Source organism: Solanum lycopersicum, chromosome 10 (assembly GCF_036512215.1).
Source record: "Solanum lycopersicum chromosome 10, SLM_r2.1".
In the NCBI taxonomy this organism is placed as follows: Eukaryota; Viridiplantae; Streptophyta; class Magnoliopsida; order Solanales; family Solanaceae; genus Solanum; species Solanum lycopersicum.
In genome coordinates, this window is record NC_090809.1 from 20,065,537 (window position 1) to 20,075,354 (window position 9,818).

Below are 9,818 nucleotides of genomic sequence, written 5' to 3' on the forward strand. Positions count from 1 at the left end.
TCTTTTAATTTTTCAGCATCCTTTCATCAAGTTACACCGTAATTCGTATGGAATTTCGTAGTGCATTTAGAACATTTTTGGTGCGTCTTCATGGATTCATTTATCCAAGAGGTTATACCTCAAATCAGCCATATTTCAACTCATATGAACATCACATTACATACATGTGTACATCAAATATAATGAACTATCATGTCATTTCAAGTCCTAAACGATGAACAATAGCCACGACAACATACACATACACATGTAGTTATATTCTGGGAAACATCAACATAAGCCACATGAATCCAAACATACATATAAGCACATAATCATCACGAACACATGTTTCATCCCTTGTTTTCTAACAGCAAACACAACCAACATATGATTCAACTGGGATAGTAACAGGGATATACAACGGGGAACAATCCTAGTTTTCGGAATGAATATTCTGAACCTTAAGGGGTCTCTTGGGAAATGGACCAAGAGAGAAGAGAACCCATACCTTTTTGACGTTGAAATCTTAACTTTCTCCCCAAAAACTTAACCCAAGAACATGTCTAAGCCTCCTCAATATGAACTCCACTCGAATCACAACCTCTCTTAGCCTAGTGTACGATTAATGTTTGTTTTCTTGTGATTTCGTGTGAGTTCTTCAAGGGTGAAGAAATTGGTTTATTTTTCTTCTTTTGTATATTATTTTGGCAGAGAAAAAACGTGATAAACAATAAAAGAGATTGAGCATGAGAGTGGAGAGATAAACATGAGAGAGTGGGAGTTGTAGGAGGCTTAAGAGACTAGTTTTAAGACTTAGTCGTAAGGATTTGTTTATTTAATAAAAATATAATTTTTATTTTATTTTAAATAAGTTAATGAATAATACTTATCAATTAATTACATTAATTCAATAGATTAAATAAAAAATCACTTTAATTCATTGCTTCCACCTAGGTTCGAACTCGGGTGGAGTAAGACTTCACTTCAAGAGCCAAATTTCGGCCCTCTCTCCCCAAAATACCCCTCCACCTTATTAATTATATAATTAATTGTATATTTAGGGTAATTAAGATACTACCCTCAGCCTGAAAAAGACCATTTTACCCCTAGACCCTCCAAACCTATGATTTCCTCTTTTTAAGTCCGGTAAAGACTCCTACGAGTAAATCTTCGTATTCGAGATCCCTACATTGTTGAATATAAACTTACCTAGATCAGTCAACTCCCCAAGTTAGTTGGCTTGTATGTAGAAAGGTTTCTGAGGTCTGGTTCTATGCGCATAAATCCGTGTGAACCCAGTCTAATCGTTGGAATTCTAGACACATTAAGCATTACTTAGCATATCCATTTTAAGGGTTGTTACAAGTGGTTCAAAAAGGATGTCTCAAACAGTGGTACACAACATTCAATCAAGAATGTACACAACAAGACATAATTTACTTATGCCAAAATCAATTGTATACCCAAAGATTCAAGTTGTGACACACCATTATCAAAGTTTCTTAAGCTCGCAATACTTGCTTCAAATGAAAGATCAAGCTCAACAAAAACATTCAAATGCCCTCACAAAAATGATGATTCCATTCTCTCATACATGATTCATAATCATCTAAGGTTTGGGAATCAGATACAACGCTCTCTCTAACAAAGAAGAACACAATGCGTTGTTTCACCCATAGAATTGCCCGTATTTTCCGATCAAAATTTGATCCAGCTTTTTCAAGATCAAAAGGTCTTTCTAAGGATTTTAATGGGGCTGAGTGCAAAGTATGTCCATTTAAGCTTAGTGATTAGGATACTTATGAAATGTGGTGTTCACAAGACTTTCTTTCCTTTATCACGTTCATTAGTGCTCATAAGTCATCCTTTTATTCACTTTTCCATAATGTGTCGGGAACCACTTTTTTTTTCTTTTTGTAACTTTCAAATTTATTTCATAACCCTTTTTTTCTATTTCTCTCCTATTTTTTTTTATATGGATGTCTTCCATTTTTTCAACACAATGGGTAGAGGAGATCCTTTTTGAAGATTCTTGACTTGCCTTCTTTTTTCACCACATCCGAACTTAGGATTTTAGCCTAAGTTAGCTCTTCTATTAAGCACTACTCAAAAGGATGGGTAAAGGGTTAATAGAGGTTGTGTTTTTGTCAAGTTTATTCCAAATAAGGGTAAGACTCAAGGGGTGTTCAAGAGAGATTCACACACTACAAGGTAGGCACAAAAGATATATATGTCAAATCCGCTCACACTCTATAAAGATTCCTAAGATCATATCAAGAGAAAGCCTTACATAGTAAATTGGACAAACTGGACAAATTCTAGGTGTTTTCATGCATGGTTCAAGGTAAGTTTATCACACTAGGCATTCGACACTAAAGTCAAACAAGACTCTATACTTTTGCAAGTGTGCAATGGTCATTAAAAGAGAATCTATTTGACAATTGGATAATCACAACGAGATGCAAAGAGTTCACATATTGTCTTATGAAACTTTGTTTGGCCTCATTGTAGTCATACATTCATGTTCGTTCGATTGCGAGCACTATTCATGTCATCACTATTGATCAAAACTGAGACTTAAATTCAACCTTAGAACAACCACATTTTCAAGTATATATAAGAAGTGGCGAAAGATTTTGAAATATTTAAATTTTTTGAAAGGGTAAAAATCATTTTGCAATTATACCGAAGAGGGAGCTATGAGCTCAAACATGCATAAAAACAGATAAAACACAGTTTTAAAGTAGAACAACAACCCAAGTAATAAAAATAAAACACAAATAAAAATAGAAGTCGCACAAAAGGTATGGACCTCACTCGACCACAATTAAACAATATTTGTCCTCAAATTCAAATAAAAGTTACAAAAGGAGATAGTAGATAAAAACAAAGAATAAGGAAGAGAGGGATCATGTCTACTTATTAGCTTCATCTGCCTAGCCTTTAGTGCTCGACAACAGCTCCCGGAGCCACTTCAGCATATTCAGAGGTAGATGATTTGCTAGAATAATCCAGCCATGAGCTACCAAGAAAGGAGTCTATTACTGTGAGAAACTATGTCTCCATGTGGGAATAGTAGGGTCTTGTGGATTTTTCCTCTTGCTAGAACTCAACTTTTAGCCTTCGTTATCTATTTTGGGATGATTTTTTTTCTTTTTGACTCCTCATGAAATTATTCGCTCTGATTTATCGAGATGAAAAAATTCATCCAGCTACTTTGGGTCTGGCCATATTTGCAATAACCTTGAAAGAGAGTTAGAACAAATATATGGAGATTTTGATTTCAAAACCGTTGGCGAATCACGCAATTAGTTAGGCGATGCACCTAGGTATAATGTTGCACACAAAGGGAGAACAAAAGTAATTTCAGCGAAGAACCAATTGCACCCGACACTTTCAGACTTCTCACCAAAAGTTGTAGAACCTACAATTCATTTATCATGTAACTAAGGGAAAGATAGGGACATATGTCGACCCACCGAGTGGTTCGGTGAGCTTGACCCAATTTTCCAAACTTCATGACGTGTCCATTTTAAACCCAACATTCAAAATTCAACATCGCAACTTTTTAAAATAAAATTAAATCACACACTACACTAATTAAGCCTAGACCCAGAATTGATAATGCAATCCCATGCTTTTTATCTTTTATAAGGCACAGTGTTCATGAATCAAAACATTTTACTCATTACAGTCAAAATTTGAGAAGTTAATTAGGTAACAAACATTATAATCCTACTAGATAGAACCACCACACATCACAAGATAATGCTATTACATTCAAGAAAACAATTTAATAACAAAAAACTTATGATTCAAAAACCAACCTTTCATTCTAATTAGGGTGTATTTGAGATGCTAGGAGGCAATGAAATCCAATCCAAATACAATCCCAAATCAATCAACCAAAATAAAATATTGGTGCAGAAATATAAAAGATAGAGGTGCAAGTGTGAGTTTGGAGATGAAAAGTGAGAAAACCTTAAGGAGTTTAAGAATTTTAAACATTTGAGTGAAAAGATCATCCAATTCTTTCCCATTTGACGATATTAGTTATGGTCGCCAACCATTCAGCGATGCGCTGAATAATTGCTTATCTCTCTGAGTTTTACAAAATTCACGTTCAATGTTGGAAATCCAAACGGCGGTGCATGTTAGGGTCGCCGAAATGTTTGGCGACTCGCCAATAGTTCTTGGGATCACCATGTTTTACAGACTCTAGCTTTGCATTTCCTTGAGTGTAATGGTGGACTAGATCGGGGTGTCGGCATATTGAGTGACCCACCAAATGATACTTTTTCTTGTAAAACTCTATCTTTTCTAGCACTTGCCTCACTTCATCCTCAACAACCAACAGACTATTACTTTATCAAAATACGCATACAAGACAATAAAGGGTTTTGGGTTGCCTCCAAAACAATGCCTAGTTAACGTGGTGGTAGAATGCAAGTCCACTAATGTCCTTAATCCTCAAAGTCGTACATGGTATAGTTAGGCGAGTCCTAGATGAATGGTGGTAAAAAATTATTAACAAATCGGTTATATGAACATCTTGTAGATGAATATTCACGGAGTTTGAGGTTGTCATTTCATTCAACATTTAAATTTTCGCTTTAATCACATTTAGCAATTTGTCATGGGCTTGAAATTTTTGTTGTACGAGTGAAAGATCTGCATTAGTTTGCACACATCCATGATGCTTTCCATTTTTGCATTATTGTAGGGAGAATTTTTACCTCTTTTACATGGCTTGTGCTTCCATTTCCATGACTCAATTGGACAGAACGTCTACTTGTGCCACGAGCGAGTTCCACTCATATTTTTTTGAGCTTTCTTGTCTGTTTCCAACCATTCCATCAAGGACTAAAGATACTACTTCATAGATATTGTGTGGCATACCTTTAACACACAGTTGATCAACATACTTTTTTAGGTCTAAGACCTCTATGGAAACTCTCTAGCAGAGCCTTGTCATTCATCCAATGAGATGGTCATGGTTTTAGCACAACTTTAAATTTCAGCCACATTTCCTCAATTGTCTCAATCCGACTTGTTTGAATATTAGTATGTTGTCCCTGAGAAACAATAGCTTCAAAAAGGGATGATTCGTGTGGTACCCATAATGACTATCCTTTTTTTCCATGTATTGATATTCAAACAAGTAAAACAAAAATAAAAATAAAGTTAGTAAACTACTACTAATAAGAACAAAACATCTACTTAACTTCATGTACTCAAATAACACCACTACTCGACAGCGGAGCCATTTTGATTGGTTTTGTCATCAAAGACACAACTTCCAATGCAAGTGTAGATGATCGTACCATAGTATAGTAATCTAACCAAGGGTTGAGGTCATTTCCACAAGGGCTAGTTGTCAGAATTAATAGGAAAGTAAAATTAGATTCTAACTAGTCATAGCCAAAGACATTATTGAATAAAAACATTTATAAATAAAACATGGGGTGACACAAACGTTAAATATAATTGTGTTTTTATGTCACAAGTAGTAAGTAAAACAACGAAATTAACAAACAGTTTTAAGTTAAGGAGAGGGGGAAGTCTTGGGATGTGACCGTGAATATGGATTAAGTTAAATTATAAGGTACATGATTTTAGTATGAGATTTATAGTATAATTGTAACTAGGATAAGCTTCAAGGGGGATAATATCTCTCTCGAGCAACTTAACCTGTTTCAAATGGGTTCCTCTCAGACTCCCACTAGCCGCATAAATACCACCCTATGCCTTAACCTACTCATCCTCTCAAGCTGAGTGTGTGGGAACGAGACTAGGGCTTACTCTCTCGATCTGAGCCTCATGTCGACCCACTCCTAAGGGTTATCAACTTAGTAGTATTAGTTTAACGACTTCTCTCTCTCTCTCTCTCTCTCTCGAAGAAAATACATACATAAACTTGTATTTGAAACTACAAATTAATTAGATTCATCCACAATTACTAAACAAAATCACAATTAAAGTATAATTAATCTATCAACTAGCAAGATCCAACAACTATCTTAACTCGTTTAGCTAAATCACTCAAAGAATTGGGATTTTTTATCCACACATAAAGAGATAGAAATTTATAACTAAATGAGCTTGCATTCAAATGTGTATGAAGATTTATATCTTGTTACAGGCCAAGAATACAAAATCCAAGAGACCCAAGTCCAAATTCTTGGAGTTGAAACCCTTTGGGGCTTCAAGTTCTTCTCCGAAAATCCTCTCAAACCTAGAAGTCAAAAACTGATAAAAATATATAAGAAATTACTAAAGGTCTTGTAATAATCGATACTAAGATAAAACACTATATAAGTATTTATAATTTTCACATATCTGTTTGTAGTGGATAATTCGGCGCAGTAAGTCAGAATGGCCACACAATTCGGCGATTCTCTTTTTGGTAACCTCATCATTGTCTTGAACTTAATCAAAGCATCTTCATGTTTTGTTTCAATGGGAGATAAGGTACTGCTTCGCGTAAACTCTCGGTGATGTGCCGACTGCTTGTTTTCTCTGCCCATTTGATCCATTCCTTTAGGGCTCAACACACTGGGATAAAAGGGCGATATTAAAACATATCGATGATTAGCCACGTGGACTTGTCAATTCTCTGGCCTTCATTTATTCGTTATTTTAATAATTGTTCCTATTTTTTTTGTATGTAGTGTGCATGCTCTGCTGCAAACTCAAAATTCCTGAAAACTCAAGGTTATTCACCAGTATTTGAGACAAAACAAGCATTTAAAGACACTATTCTATCAAATTATAGCTCTGAGTGGTCAAATATGTGGAATTATCATTGACAATTGGGAACTTAACAACAAATCCCGCAAAATCCTTCTTCATCCCATTCCTCTAATAGATCTCTCACAAGTCAATAATACATCTTGGTTTTTCCCAGGTGAATTGAATATCTAGAACTATGGGCTTCTTAAAAGATATGTTCCCTCAAGTTTCTACAATAGGAAAATATAAATGGCCTTGATAAATAAGTACACCATCTCCCCCATAGGAGAAAGCCTCTACAAATTTTCTAAGCAGCGGTCCCTTTAATCTAACCAAAGTTAGATCAAGACCTATCCTTGCATTCACACCCGTCATAAAATATTTGTTCATCAACCTTTATGAACCAGAACCCCACTTTTTGTAGAGTCTACTAACTGAATACACCATCGGGCCAAACTTTGAATATCTTCAATCAAATCCTTTTTATAATCCTCAATATAAGCTACACTTTCCATGTACAATCGAGTAAGAGCATCCGGCACAACATTTGCTTTTGTAGGGTGATACCCAACAATCATATCATAATCCTTGAATAACTCAATCCACTTTTTTGGCTAAGATTTTGATACTTCTGATTAAACACATATTGAAAACTCTTATGGTCGGTAAAAACATCGGCATAAACACCACATAAATTTATGTCTCTAGATCTTAAGAGCAAATACAATTGCCGCTAGTTCGAGGACATGGGTAGGATAATTATTCTTATATAACTTATGTTGCGTTTAGGAATATATAATGAATTTTCCATTTTTCATAAGCACCCATCCTAAAAAAACTCTCAAGGCATCACAATGAACAACAAAATTATCAGTCCCTTCCGGTAAAGTCAACACATGGAAAACATTAAGTATGTCCTTCTGCTCCTGAAAACTCGTTTCACATGCTTTGGACCATATGAACTTAGCCTTATTTTGAGTCAACATTGTCAATGGATAGGCAATCAAAGAAAACCCCATCATACCTTTTATAGTAACAAACCAAACCCAAGAAACTTCTAATTTCCAAAGAGGATAAAGGTCTAGGCCAACTCTTAATCGCATCTGTCATCTTAAGATCTACATCAATACTCTTTTTTGAAATAATATGAATAAGAAAATCCACAGACCTTACCAAAAACTCACGTTTGCTAAACATCACAAAGAGTTGTTGGTCCTAAGAACTAGCAACAAAATTCTCAAATGATTGATGTGATCACTCTCACTTCTCGAATAAATAAATATACTATCAATCAATAGAATCATAAGCATGTCAAGCAACTCTCTAAACACCCGATTAATCAAATACATAAATGTCGTCGGAGCATTAGTCAAACCATACGGTATTACCAAAAACTCATCATGACTATATCAAGTTCAAAAAGTCATATTCTTTCACCCTCAATTGTTGATCACCGACCAAAGGTTAATCTTGAAAAAGTAACTCAATCCTTGAAGTTGGTCAAACAAATCATCAATCCTTGGGAGAGGGTACTTATTTTTTTTAATAATTACATTGTCGTTTGGTAGTAGCCTAATACACATATGGACAAAAGCATATTTCTTTCTAACAAAACAAAACTAGAGCACCCCATGGAGAGATACTCGATCGAATGAAACCTTTATCCAACAAGTATTTCAACTGCTCTTTCAACTATATTAGTTATGTCAGAGCCATTTGGTAAGGAGGAAAAAAGATAGGTTGCATAGCAGGGAGAAGGTCAATACATAACACCAAGTAAATCATCTAGGAACACTTCCAGAAACTCATAACCACAGGGAACAATTCAAGAGTAGGGGGTTCAGAATTCATATCCCTCACCCTAACTAGATGGTATATGCAACCCTTAGAAATCACCTTTCTAGATTTACAAACTGATTCTTGGGCATAAAATTTCCCCTTTCCACTCTAATACTAGCTCATTTGGAAACTAAAACTTGACTACACAAGTCCTAAAATTAATTGAAGCATAACATACATGCAACCAATCCATACCAAGGATAATATCAAAATCTAGCATATCAAGCTCTACAAAATCGACAAGAATAACTGTATGGGACAAGGAGACAGGACGCTTTCTATAGACCCTCACATCCAAAGTAGAATAACCAATAGACATAGAGAAAAAAAAAGATCTAACAACACTTCTGGAGGAATATCAAACCTCCTAGCCACTTATGATGTCAAAAAATACAAGGTATCCAGGGTTAATTAGGGCATAAACATCAAGTTGGAACACTTTCAACATACGGTAACCACAATAGGAAAACCCTCTTGTTCACTACGTGTCTTCAGTGCATAAAATTGGTTTTGCTTCTGACTTCCACCAGCACCAATGAAGGACTAGGTTGAACCCTTCGATAATCATCTCCATCAGTCTCCCCAATTAAAGGGCAATCTATTGTCTTTTCCTCAATCATACCAACACTAAAAAAAATTAGAACCTGCTAGACATTTGCCCTCGTGCTTCCTCCACACTTTGTACAAGTACGCAGTTAACCTCAACTACCCTTTCCTCCTTGCGGCTTAGGGTTACCCTATCTTTGTAGAACTTAGAAGGAGCATTGGAGGAACCTTACTGGAAAAAATTTGTCAAAACTTAGAACAAACATGTCCATAAGACCTTGAATGTGAGAAATTACCATCACTAATCTTAGCTCTCTTTGTCTCCCTAGACCTTTCCTTAAGTTTCTCCTCTTCAATTTGTTGAGCATGAACCATAATAATAGAAATGCACATATCGTTGAGAAGCATAGTATGATATTCCTTAACCACCATTTTGGACATATCCAAAACAAACTTACTCACCTTTGCCCTGGGATCGGCAATCATAGTAGGAGCCTATCAAGATGATTGTGTGAGCTTCAAAGCATATTAATTCACACTTATACTTCCTTGATGATGGTGATGAACTCTAGCACCTTTGACTCCCTCATGTAAGGGGAATGAACCTATCAAGGCACACAACTTTGAACTTATCTTAATTGAGAGGAAACACATCTTCTGATTTCCCCTTTCTATTGGTTAAACCACATTTGAAAAACACCCTTAGGTTGATAAGTGAC